This window comes from Thalassophryne amazonica, chromosome 16, assembly GCF_902500255.1.
Source record: "Thalassophryne amazonica chromosome 16, fThaAma1.1, whole genome shotgun sequence".
In the NCBI taxonomy this organism is placed as follows: Eukaryota; Metazoa; Chordata; class Actinopteri; order Batrachoidiformes; family Batrachoididae; genus Thalassophryne; species Thalassophryne amazonica.
In genome coordinates this window covers 30,091,948-30,105,382 of record NC_047118.1, presented here as the reverse complement: position 1 = coordinate 30,105,382, position 13,435 = coordinate 30,091,948, and the positions used below count along the sequence as shown (strand labels likewise).

Here is a 13,435-nt window from a genome sequence, read left to right as displayed (position 1 = left end):
CGAAGGAAAAGGCATAGTGCGTGCTGTACAAGAAATTGAATAGTAAGGAAGGAGAAAAGGACTTGTACCGATTGGCCAGACAAAGGGACAAAGCTGGAAAGGATGTGCAGCAGGTTAGGGTGGTAAAAGACGCACATGGTAATGTGCTGACAAGTGAGGAGTGTGTGCTGAGAAGGTGGAGGGAATATTTTGAAGAGCTAATGAATAAAGAAAATGAGCGAGAGAAAAGGCTGAATGATGTGGTGAGAGTAAATCAGGACGTACAAAAGATTAGTAAGGAAGATGTGAGGGCTGCTATGAAGAGGATGAAGAGTGGAAAGGCAGTTGGTCCAGATGACATTCCGGTGGAGGCATGGGAATGTCTAGGAGAGATGGCAGTAGAGTTTCTAATCAGATTGTTTAATAAAATCTTGGAAAGTGAGAGGATGCCTGAGGAGTGGAGATGAAGTGTGCTGGTTCCTATTTTCAAGAACAAGGGTGATGTGCAGAGCTGCAGTAACTACAGAGGCATAAAGCTGATCAGCCACAGTATGAAGTTATGGGAAAGAGTAGTAGAAGCTAGGCTTAGAAAACAGGTGAAGATCTGTGAGCAGCAATATGGTTTAACTGCCAAGAAAGAGCACTACAGATGCACTACAGATGTGTGAAGTGCTTTGAGGCAACTCTGTTGTGATTTGGCGTAAATGAAAATAAATGAAAATAAATTGAAAAATTGAATTGAATGTTTGCTCTGAGAATACTGTTGAAGTACAGAGAAGGACAGAAAGAGTTACATTTGTGTGTTTATGGACTTAGAATAAGCTTATGATAGGGTGCCAAGGGAAGAGCTGTGGTATTGTATGAGGAAGTCTGGAGTAGCAGAGAAGTATGTTAGGGTAGTGCAGGACATGTACAAGAATAGTGTGACAGCGGTGAGATGCGCAGTCGGAATGACAGACTCTTTTAAGGTGGAGGTGGGATTACACCAAGGATCAGCTCTGAGTCCTTTCTTGTTTGCAGTGGTGATGGACAGGTTGACGGATGAGATCAGACAGGAGACCCCGTGGACTATGATGTTTGCAGATGACATTGTGATCTGTAGTGAGAGTAGAGAGCAAGTTGAGTCTAGTCTGGAGAGGTGGAGATATGCTTTGGAGAGAATGGGAATGAAAGTCAGTAGAAGCAAGACTGAGTATATGTGTGTGAAGGGGAGGGAGCCCAGTGGAATAGTGCAGTTACAAGGAGTAGAAGTGGTGAAAGTAGATGAGTTTAAATATTTGGGGTCAACTGTTCAAATTAATGGAGAGTGTGGTAAAGAGGTGAAGAAGAGAGTGTAGGCAGGGTGGACTGGGTAGAGAAAGGTGGCAGGAGTGATTTGTGACCGAAGAATATCAGCAAGAGTGAAGAGGGAAGTTTACAAGACAGCAGTGAGACCAGCTATGTTGTACGACTTAGAGACAGTGGCACTAACAAAAAGACAGGAGGCAGAGCTGGAGGTGGCAGAGCTAAAGATGTTGAGATTCTCTTTGGTAGTGACAAGAATAGACAAGATTAGGAATGAACATATCAGAGGGACAGCTCAGGTGGGACAGTTTGGAGACAAAGTCAGAGAGGCGAGAATGAGATGGCTTGGACATGTGCAGAGGAGGGACCCAGGGTATATAGGGAGAAGGATGCTGAGGATGGAGCCACCAGGCAGGAGGAGGTTTATGGATGTGCTGAGGGAGGACATGCAGGTGGGTGGTGTGACAAAGGAAGATACAGAGGACAGGGTGAGATGGAAACGATTGATCTGCTGTGGTGATCCCTAATGGGAACAGCCGAAAGACAAAGAAGAAGACAGGGGCCTATACTGACCCAGTATGGAAATTCAGTTTCTGAGTGGCATTATTTTTTCCTGCATGTTTTTTTTTACACCGGTTGCCCTTCCTGACGCAACCCTAGTCATTTATCTGGGCACGGGACCTGCACTCACAATGTACTGGATGAACAAACCATGTGTGAAAAATATTGCTCTGTCAATGTCTTTTACATACAAGTCAAAGATTTGCACTTGGAGGGACAAATTACAATTGCATGCGACCAAACAGAGACAAATTAACCTCCAGTGATTCATTGTAAATCATCACTTTACATTTTATCTCCAAGCTGCTAAATAATTCCCTTCTTCCATTCAACAATCATTTATTGTAGATTTTGGGAGATGGTAGGGGGATGGTCCCTGGAGAAGTCACACATCATCTGAGGCATCACCTGTCCAGATTGTTGTTCAAAATGAGAACGTGACCTTCTGTCTGACATTGGTGTTGTTCTGATCTATCAATCTTAAATAACATTCGAAACTGGCAATATTGCTGGTTTTTTCAATCTAATTTTATTTCTTTCTATCAGTGATGACACTTTACACTTACTAATCCCAACTCTGTGTCCATGTTTTCCACCTCAATTGTCTTTCTCCGGGAGAAACACACCACCAAACTGCTCTGTGTATTGATGACATATTAATTTTACTGCTTGCTGAAAAGTTTATTTTTGCCTGCAGTTGCAGCAGCAGGTCAGACGGCTTGTGATCACACTCCAACTGTTTACAACAGCACACTGAGGTGCTCGCCTTCATTCTCGGTAGATCAACAACTTAAAGCAACAGTTACAGCCTGCTCTATGACCACAGAAGTCACACTCTGATCCAGATTTACCTTGGGCACAGGCAGATGGGATGAGGAGCAGCATAAAAATACAAAAAAACACTCATAAAATCTAGCGCATGTGCACACTTTTGAAACTTCTAGCAAATGTGCCATTGTCCTACCTTCACCTCACAATCAAACAAGTGATGACACGAAGAGACAGAAGAAGGAGGTCCCGTACCTGTGATAGCAATCCGCATCCAGCCCTGACTTGGTGACACTCATCCCGTCTCTGGCTGTTCCTTTTTTCTCTTCCCCCTCTCTGTTTCCTTTCTTTTTTTTCTCTCCCCTGTTGTCTTCCTCCCCCTCTGTCCTTTATTGCCTCTCTCCCTCTTGCTGTCTCTCTCTCGTTGTCTCCTTTCTTTCCACACTTGTTTGAGTCTATTTCAGTAGCAACAACACAGATGCCCGCTGTGATGGCGGTATGGTTTCCAGCACTTTGGCAGAAGGTCACATTATCACTTGCTTGTAAAACGGAAGGGAGGGGAGGAACCAAGAGGAGCTGTGGGGGAATTGTTTAGGGAGCGAGAGAGTACAGATGAAGTGATGGAAAAGAGAGACTGAAATGAACAACACAAATGAGTAATGGTGGGCCATCCATAGTTGTGCTCGTCTCCTTTAACCTTCCGGGTGAAATGTGAAGCTGAAGCAGTTACATCAGAAGAGGAGTTTATGGTAAAATTTGACAGAATGGTTTCACCTGAAGCCTTGGAATTACATAATTCTTTCCCCGACTTCAGACTTCTGAAATACTCCAAAAGCTGCTCCAAACGTCCACCACATTATACATAAACACAAAAAATTTCAACTCTTCACTCTTCTGGAAAGCTTGCTGCCCATCTTACCCCCTTATCTGTCCTTTCCCAGTTTATGACATGCTCCATCTTTCACCTGTCTGCATGCTGAGTCCATTTATCACAATGCCTCACACCTTCAGAATGACCCTTGTTGTTTTCCTTTCTCTTCTCACTCTGCCACTGTGACAGTTGTGGCTGCTCCATCAAAATAAAATGTGCCAGATTGATCCAGCTGCCCGGCATGAGTCTGTCAGCAGCCGGTGACAGATGGTGTTGATTCATGAGAGCCAGCTGCTGAAGTGGAACTATCTTTCCAGGAACCTGGCCCCCTCAAACAGACCTTGCTGTCTTAAATTTGACTGAGCTGCACTTGTCCCGGTGGTCTCTTCTGTACCTTCCCCTCTCCTTCCCTGCTGACACAGCTTTGACTGTGGCTTCGCTGGCCAGCTGAAATCCTGACTTGTATGCTACATGTCTCAACAAGAGCTTGTGGGTCCTAATCATGATGTAGCAAGGACTTAACCTGTGATTTTTTTCTCTTCCTCCCTCTCTTGCTCTCTTTTCCGTTCACCTCTCTTGTTTCATTCCCTCTCTCTACAGTTAGTGCATTGGCTGCTCTGCAACTCTTTGTACTACAGCCAGTCTTGTTGCCTGTCACAGTATGAAACATCATCCCCCTTCGGTCTTCCCTGATACTCCTTGTTTTTCTGCTTGTCCTTCTTTATTTTGTGTTTCTGCTGCAGCATCAACATGTTTGCCCTTGAAATGACCTTTGGGACACACACAGTTGATGCTCCCTTTTTTCCTTTCTGAGTGTACACCGTATCTCAGAAGGTTATATAGTGTACAGTAATTTCTGTATTTATGTCCAGGATTTCAATGGTGTATGCAATGTCAAAGCCAATGAGTCATTACATCACATCACTGCGTTCCAAAGTCCAACTTTATTTATAGAGCACTTTAAAAAAACAACAAAGTTAACAAAGTGTTTTACAAATAAGACATTAATAAAATACAACACAGTCCATCCATCCATTGTCTTCCGCTTCATCCGAGGTCGGCAGCAGCTCAAGCAAAGCCGCCCAGACCTCTCGATCCACACACACCTCCCCCAGCTCCTCCGGGGGAACCCCGAGGCGTTCCCAAGCCAGCTGCGAGACGTAGTCCCTCCAGCCTCCCGATGGGACATGCTCAGAACACCTCTCCAGCGAGGCATCCAGGGGGCATCCGAAAAAGATGCCCAAGCCACCTCAGGTGGCTCCTTTCGAATACAATACAGATAAAACAAAAATAAGTAAAAAGTGACTAACACTGACTAGAACATGAAAATTTTTTAAATGCCTTAGAGAAAAGATGTGTTTTTAAGGGAGACTTAAAAACCTCTAATGAAGGAGCCAGCCTAACATCCAAAGGCAGCTCATTCCATAGTTTGGGGGCCACCACAGCAAAAGCTCGGTCATCCCGGTGTTTCAGTCTCAACTTGGGGACAGAAAGAAGTAACTGGTCAGAGGATCTGAGAGACCATCAAAGGGTGTGTATATATGTAAGAGGTCTGCCAGATACATGGGAGCCAAGCCACTCAAAACTTTAAAAGTAAACAATAACATTTTAAAATTAATTCTCAGATAGACAGGCAACCAGTGTAGAGAGGCAAGAATAGTGGTAATATGCTCACATCTATGTGTTCCTGTCAGGAGACGAGCAGCAGCATTCTGGCCCATTTGTAAACGCGATAGCGAAGCCTGATTAATACCAACATAAAGAGCATTACAACAATCCAGGCACGTGGTTACAAATGCATACAAGATCTCAACAAGATAAAGGCTTAACTTTAGAGAGTTTCCTCAGCTGAACAAAGCAAAGTATTTATCTGCTTGTCCATTTTAAGAGCTGAATCAATTTTTACGCCAAAGTTGGTTACAACTGGTTTGACACAGGATTTGAGGGGCCCCAGGTCGAATGGTAAAATACCTGGCCCACTTGGCCCAAATATAATGACCTCTTGCGAATGCTTGTAGTAATGAATACCACCAAAAGAGCAATAGGACCAAACATCAGTTCCAGCTCAGAACATTTATTATGCAAATAATGAATGCCACGTGACACACTGGGATTATTGCTATTCATTTTAACTTCTTAAGTCTGTTTTATTTGTTTTTATTATTAGTTTTATTGTTGTTATATATTGTTATTGTGTTTTTTTAACAGACTGCTCAAATGAAATTGGCCCTTGTGGGATTAATAAAGTTGTTGATTGATTGATTGATTGATTGACTGTCCACCAGTCAAATTGCAAGAATCTATTTAGGCATCATATACAGTAAAGTACACATACTTGAAAAGAGATTGTAGCTAAGATGGTTCAAACCATAATTTGTTTTCAAACTTTTTTGATGAAAGTTTGCACAACTGTGTTGTATCATGAATGTTGAACTCTATCACAGTCAGTGGTGGGCACAGATAACCAAAAAATTAACTTCGATAACAGATAATCAGATAACTGAAACGTTATCTTTGATAAAGATAAACTAATAAACCACCCAAAAATGTATCGGAAGTCACAGATAACCGATAAAATCCAGTATTGTCTCTGGTACATTTGCAACTACTAATAAACTGAATTTGAGTTTTAACACCACAATCGCTTTTGGAAGCATCAAAAGCGATAAAAGACCCAAAAAATGAGCCCTCACTTCAATGTTTGAACATCCTGCCCCCTGCTGGAAGCTCTTGTTTACTACACAGCTTACAGCACAGACGCAAGCTAAGAGCAGCCACAAAGCTCAACTCTCTACCAATCACAACACTCCGGTCAGGCGGAGGTCTTAGAAAATAAAGTCATGCTGAATTATGGTTTGGTGTGAATAGTGATAGAATAACTCCATTAATGTCAATTCTGTCATTTGTACAAAGTTAAAATATAACATATATCTTTTAATGTTGAATAATGCACTAATTCTGAAGTTTTGTAACAAAAACAGAAAGATCACAAAAGGATTCTGGGTAAAATGTGCCTCCGCTAAACACTGATTGTTTGAGTCATTCATTATGTAAACCAACACATTAATGTGACGTGTGTCGTGTGTTGGTGTTTACAGATATACTCAACAAAAATATAAACGCAACACTTTTGGTTTTGCTCCCATTTTGTATGAGATGAACTCAAAGATCTAAAACTTTTTCCACATATACACAATATCACCATTTCCCTCAAATATTGTTCACAAACCAGTCAAAATCTGTGATAGTGAGCACTTCTCCTTTGCTGAGATAATCCATCCCACCTCACAGGTGTGCCATACCAAGATGCTGATTAGACACCATGATTAGTGCACAGGTGTGCCTTAGACTGCCCACAATAAAAGGCCACTCTGAAAGGTGCAGTTTTGTTTTATTGGGGGGGGGGATACCAGTCAGTATCTGGTGTGACCACCATTTGCCTCATGCAGTGCAACACATCTCCTTCACATCATCCGTGAAGAGAACACCTCACCAACGTGCCAAATGCCAGCGAATGTGAGCATTTGCCCACTCAAGTTGGTTACGACAACAAACTGGAGCCAGGTCGAGACCCCGATGAGGACGACGATGAGCTTCCCTGAGACGGTTTCTGACAGTTTGTGCAGAAATTCTTTGGTTATGCAAACCGATTGTTTCAGCAGCTGTCCGAGTGGCTGGTCTCAGGCGATCTTGGAGGTGAACATGCTGGATGTGGAGGTCCTGGGCTGGTGTGGTTACATGTGGTCTGCGGTTGTGAGGCTGGTTGGATGTACTGCCAGATTCTCTGAAACGCCTTTGGAGACGGCTTATGGTAGAGACATGAACATTCAATACACGAGCAACAGCTCTGGTTGACATTCCTGCTGTCAGCATGCCAATTGCACGCTCCCTCAAATCTTGCGACATCTGTGGCATTGTGCTGTGTGATAAAACTGCACCTTTCAGAGTGGCCTTTTATTGTGGGTAGTCTAAGGCACACCTGTGCACTAATCATGGTGTCTAATCAGCATCTTGATATGGCACACCTGTGAGGTGGGATGGATTATCTCAGCAAAGGAGAAGTGCTCACTATCACAGATTTAGACTGGTTTGTGAACAATATTTGAGGGAAATGGTGATATTGTTTATGTGGAAAAAGTTTTAGATCTTTGAGTTCATCTCATACAAAATGGGAGCAAAACCAAAAGTGTTGCGTTTATATTTTTGTTGAGTGTAAATGTGCTTTTGTAAAATATTCCATTTTTTTTATTTGTAAAAACGGGCATTTTATGGAGCCCTGGAAGTGTCATCGCAAAATGTTTTGCATGTGGAGAGAATGTGTGCTCATTTTCTTACATTGTGCACACGTACGTTTTATAATGTTGTGCGCATGTTGTGCACATGTTTTATTATATTGTGCGCACATTTTAAGCATTGTTTGAGTAAAACAAGGGCACGATCTACTTAAACGTGGCCACAATTTGTAAAACATGCACTCAATATTGTCTTGATAAGACCCTTTACACACCTTGCCCCTCTGTTTGTATACTGAGTGCCCCCTAGTGGATGAACTATCAACATGTCATAACGCCTTCATGCATTGTGTGATTTGCTTGAAAGTTGAACTGTGTGATGAGTGGTTGCCCATGTACACACATGCCCACATCTGGTCACAAGGGGATGTGCTGGACTGGTTAGGCTGTCGCGCGGAACGAGGGCCCATATATGACTGCTTGTAGTCCTAGTTATTATTATTTATTATTCTCACTTTTGAAATTGAAATTTTGACCTTTTGCCAGGCTCAAAAACTCACCAAGCTTTTCAAAGTAGTCCGGCCAGATCCGAAATTCGATATTTTGGGGCACTTTTCTTTTATTGCTTTTAGCTGACCCCCTAATTACAGCCCTCTTAACCCCCTGCCACTTTAAGCATTTTTTTTTATGTAAATGTAAATTAATATTCAAAGTTTTCAGCTAGTTGACAGTAGGGCTGTACAATATGGCCAAATTATCTCAGTATTGTCATATAAATTGTCATGTAAATATCACTTATATACATGCTGTCCATATTCATGAGCCACTTAGGTGGGTAGGGAGAGTTCCCATGGAATAAAAAAGCTTTTCACCCTACCATCCCTGGTTCTCAAGACCAGGCACCTAAGTGGCTCAACTCTCTCTCTCTCTCTCTCTCTCTCTCTCTCTCTCTCTCTCTCTCTCTCTCTCTCTCTCTCTCTCTCTCTCTCTCTTTTTTAAAGATATTTAGGTGTACTTTAGTAAACACTAGTAAAGTTCCACCTTAGATTTGGAATGTATAATAGAAGATATACCTTACTGAATTTTCATGTCAATATGATATACGATATGACTATTAAACGTTCTTAAACAAAACAGTAATAATACCACACTCATTTTGCACTCAACATAAGGTTAGGGTACTGTACCCTCTAAAAGTATTGGAACACTTGGAATTTCACACATTTTAATTTGTTTATGCCATTTTAAATACAAGAAAAACAAAAAATAAAGAATAAAAATTCATAAAAGTATCACCCTCAAACTCAAACTGAAAGCAAATCTCTAAAACTTGATAAAATGAAACTATAACAAACATCCTTTGACCAAGGAAAAAAAAGCAGGGAAACTATTGGTGTGGCGTATAAAAGCAGAACAAAATGAAAGAGCTGTTTTAGAACTTGTGTTGAGGAAGGAACAACTATCACTAATCTGCAAGTTATTAGTAATTCTCTTCAAAGTTGTACACATCAGAAAATTCTACAGTTTGTCACTCAATGCGTGATTTCCTAGACGGAATTAAAATACCTGTCCTAGGGAATGAAGCCAAGAAAGAACTAAACTCTCCAATTTCACTGTGTGAATTATCAGAAGCTATCAGAATGTCATGAGAGCCCACCCACCCATTGCATGGAGTGTTGTTGATGTCATTGATTGCATGACAAATGTTCTCCAGCTGAGTTGCGAGTACACAGTGGTAATTACAGATGGACATTACAGCCAACCAAATGCGTGCTGCACTGGACAGTGACAGAAAATGCGGGGCCATTCGCACAGCCAGGTCAAATGTGGTCTACTCTCTACTCTCGTGCCAGCTGCGTGAATAACCCCGCCTGGCTGCCTTGATCGCGTCATTCGGCCACGGTGCAACATGGCTGATGATTTCATTCAGCTTCTCGGCTGCATCATGATATGTCCGACTTGCGTTTGACATGGCGTGCGAATGCTGCAAACACTATTAGATGGGAGTGCAACCTCATTTTGCACACTGTTCGACTGGGTTTCCACTGCAAGTGCCACATGAATGTAGAGTGCATGTGCCATGCCTGAATGGTTGTGGCAACTGCTGTACGAGGCATCCGAGGAGGCTCCGATTTTTCATGAACGGCATACGATTCCTCCTTCGTGCACCAGTCAGCTTCAATTGTGTTGTGTGATGGGGGCCCTAAGTGATGGAATGTGGGTGTAATTATAATCAATCAATCAATCAATTTTTTTATATAGCGCCAAATCACAACAAACAGTTGCCCCAAGGCGCTTTATATTGTAAGGCAAGGCCATACAATAATTATGTAAAACCCCAACGGTCAAAACGACCCCCTGTGAGCAAGCACTTGGCTACAGTGGGAAGGAAAAACTCCCTTTTAACAGGAAGAAACCTCCAGCAGAACCAGGCTCAGGGAGGGGCAGTCTTCTGCTGGGACTGGTTGGGGCTGAGGGAGAGAACCAGGAAAAAGACATGCTGTGGAGGGGAGCAGAGATTGATCACTAATGATTAAATGCAGAGTGGTGCATACAGAGCAAAAAGAGAAAGAAACAATGCATCATGGGAATCCCCCAGCAGTCTACGTCTATAGCAGCATAACTAAGGGATGGTTCAGGATCACCTGATCCAGCCCTAACTATAAGCTTTAGCAAAAAGGAAAGTTTTAAGCCTAATCTTAAAAGTAGAGAGGGTGTCTGTCTCCCTGATCTGAATTGGGAGCTGGTTCCACAGGAGAGGAGCCTGAAAGCTGAAGGCTCTGCCTCCCATTCTACTCTTACAAACCCTAGGAACTACAAGTAAGCCTGCAGTCTGAGAGCGAAGCGCTCTATTGGGGTGATATGGTACTACGAGGTCCCTAAGATAAGATGGGACCTGATTATTCAAAACCTTATAAGTAAGGAAAAGAATTTTAAATTCTATTCTAGAATTAACAGGAAGCCAATGAAGAGAGATATATGAGATATATGGGTGAGATATGCTCTCTCCTTCTAGTCCCTGTCAGTACTCTAGCTGCAGCATTTTGAATTAACTGAAGGCTTTTTAGGGAACTTTTAGGACAACCTGATAATAATGAATTACAATAGTCCAGCCTAGAGGAAATAAATGCATGAATTAGTTTTTCAGCATCACTCTGAGACAAGACCTTTCTGATTTTAGAGATATTGCATAAATGCAAAAAAGCAGTCCTACATATTTGTTTAATATGCGCTTTGAATGACATATCCTGATCAAAAATGACTCCAAGATTTCTCACAGTATTACTAGAGGTCAGGGTAATGCCATCCAGAGTAAGGATCTGGTTAGACACCATGTTTCTAAGATTTGTGGGGCCAAGTACAATAACGTACTACATTAATAATAATGTGGGCAAATGTTTGCGTGTGGATAGTGAAGTTTCTCAGTTTGAACATTGGGTGGCTTGTCTTTGTGGTGTGTTCGGTTGAGTGTGGGTTGCTGGGGGATTTGCAGATCATTGTATTCTGTTTTTTTTTTTGTTTGTTTTTTGCATTTTGCATTTTGCAGGGCGTCCCAACTTCAATGGAATTGGGGTTGTATGTTTGTTTTGTGAATTGTTCTGTAATTTGTGTCTGTAGCATGGCCCAAGCAGAGGGTCACCCCTTTGAGTCTGGTCTGCTTGAGGTTTCTTCCCCAGAGTGAGTTTTTCCTTACCACTGGTGCTCTGGGGGTTAGTAAGGTTAGACCTTACTTGTGTGAAGCGCCTTGAAGCAACTCCGTTGTGATTTGGTGCTATATAAATGAAAAATAAATAAATTGAAATTGAAATGTGGACATGAGCCATTAATCAGACTCTGTATTGTGCAGTGTTGGAGTCATTACCCAAAATACTAAAGTACTGCACACTATTCAATAAAATGGAACATTACTTCACTACACTCTGTGGAAGATAACTGTTTACATTAGTCATTACTTTTGCATTAGTCAGAAAAAGCCTATAGTCAATCCTTAAACCCACCTGCACTGCAGACAAATAACAAACTTCAACTGTTATAAGAAACTGTCAATGTGTCTGTCTCTCTATGTCCGTCTAAGTCTTTCTCTGTACTTTTTTGCAGTTTTACAGGTTAAGAGGTCTTTGGCTGTTTAATTAACCACAGTTTAACACCTACAGAGAGTATTGGCAAAGAAGTTACCAACTTAGTACACACAGACACTTATTTCTGATGTTTGTTAAAGCTAGGGATTTCAATGTTAAAAAGAAATTAGCAGGTGCTTGACTTATGGTTGCAGACAGACAGCATGGAAATGCACTGAGCTCGTTAATCCACAGTTTAGCCTCCGACTTTGTATGACATTATTTCCCCTCCACCAACAGAAGTGAGCATTCTCAGTTTAAATTTTCAATTAATTTTCATTTATATAGCATCAAATCACAACAAAGTTGCCTCAAGGTGGTTCACACAAGTAAAGTCTAACCTTACCAACCCCCTGAGCAACAACACAGGTGACAGTGGTAAGAAGAACTCCTTCTGAGGAATAAACCTCAAGCAGACCAGAATCAAAGTGGTGACCCTCTGCTTGGGCCATGCTACCAACATAAATGACAAAACAATTCACAAAATGATTATACAGGAAATGTTGCCGGTGCACAGGACAGGAGGGTTTCAGTAACAGACACTACACCCATTTCTGTATGAAGCCGCACCTCAAACAGAAAGACAAAAAAACAGAATCAGGCATCAGAAAGACAACAAATACAGTATAATTTGTCAGCACTAAGCAACAAGAAAAACAGAAGAAATACTAAGGTGATTGCCGGCCACTAGCCCTAAGCTCCACGAAAAGACCCAGAATTTAGATAAAGTTGAGGCTGTGGCCTCTGTTTACTAATAAAATGGATTTGAAAGAATAAAAAGGATAGTAACATACTATGCCAGTATGCTAGCCATACGAAAGGGAAAATAAGTGCGTCTTAATTCTGGACTTGAAAGTCTCCACAGAATCTGACTGTTTTATTGATGCAGGGAGATTATTCCACAGAACAGGGCCATGATAAGAGAAAGCTGTATGACCCACAGACTTTTTAGTCATCCCAGGGACACTAAGTATTCCTGCAACCTGAGAACGCAGAGCCAATATTATATTACATATCTATTTTGCATTAAATTGTAATTTCTTTTATCAAATTATCGAGCTAATGTTGGGATTAAGCAGCCCTTAGTGACATTCATTGTCATATATTTTTTATTCCATGTACAGTCCACTGTACATTTCTACAAGGTGTGCTGAATTAATATGCATAAATTTAAACTTGACTGAATAACAACAAAATCTGAAATCACTGACACAAATCTGTGTTTTGACTTTTTGCTCCTGTGTTGCCTGATATACAGTGAGGCAAATAAGTATTTTATCCACTATTGGGGGAGATGATGGTCTAGTACAGGGGTTCCCAATTTCGGTCCTCGAGATTTTCCTTCCTGACACTCTTAGTTGTCTCCCTGTTCCAATGAAAGGCTCATTAAAAGCCTGCTAATGTTATTGATCTGTTCCGATATCGTTAATGTTCATGCAAGACATCAGACTTGGGAGGTTGGATGAAGATGAAACCAAAATGGAATACAGATGAATTGAAGTTGTCATCGGGATTTGTTCACATTTTTCAGCAGTTTGAGAAGTCTGATGTAGCGCCAGCTACAGGAACGAAGGTGGACGGTGGTTAAACAATAGAGATACCCCACCTATTGTCAAAAGTTT

General features: G+C 41.6%; 1 protein-coding gene across 1 annotated transcript in view; it reads right to left on the bottom strand.

Moving 5' to 3' along the window:
• grin2ca (glutamate receptor, ionotropic, N-methyl D-aspartate 2Ca) overlaps positions 1 to 2,969 on the bottom strand; it is a 432,253-nt gene extending 429,284 nt beyond the window's left edge. Inside the window, exon 1 of the mRNA XM_034190478.1 lies at positions 2,848 to 2,969. The gene's annotated coding sequence lies outside the window, so the exon portion shown is untranslated. The remainder of the gene's footprint in view (positions 1 to 2,847) is intronic.
• Between the last annotated feature and the right edge of the window lie 10,466 nt (positions 2,970 to 13,435).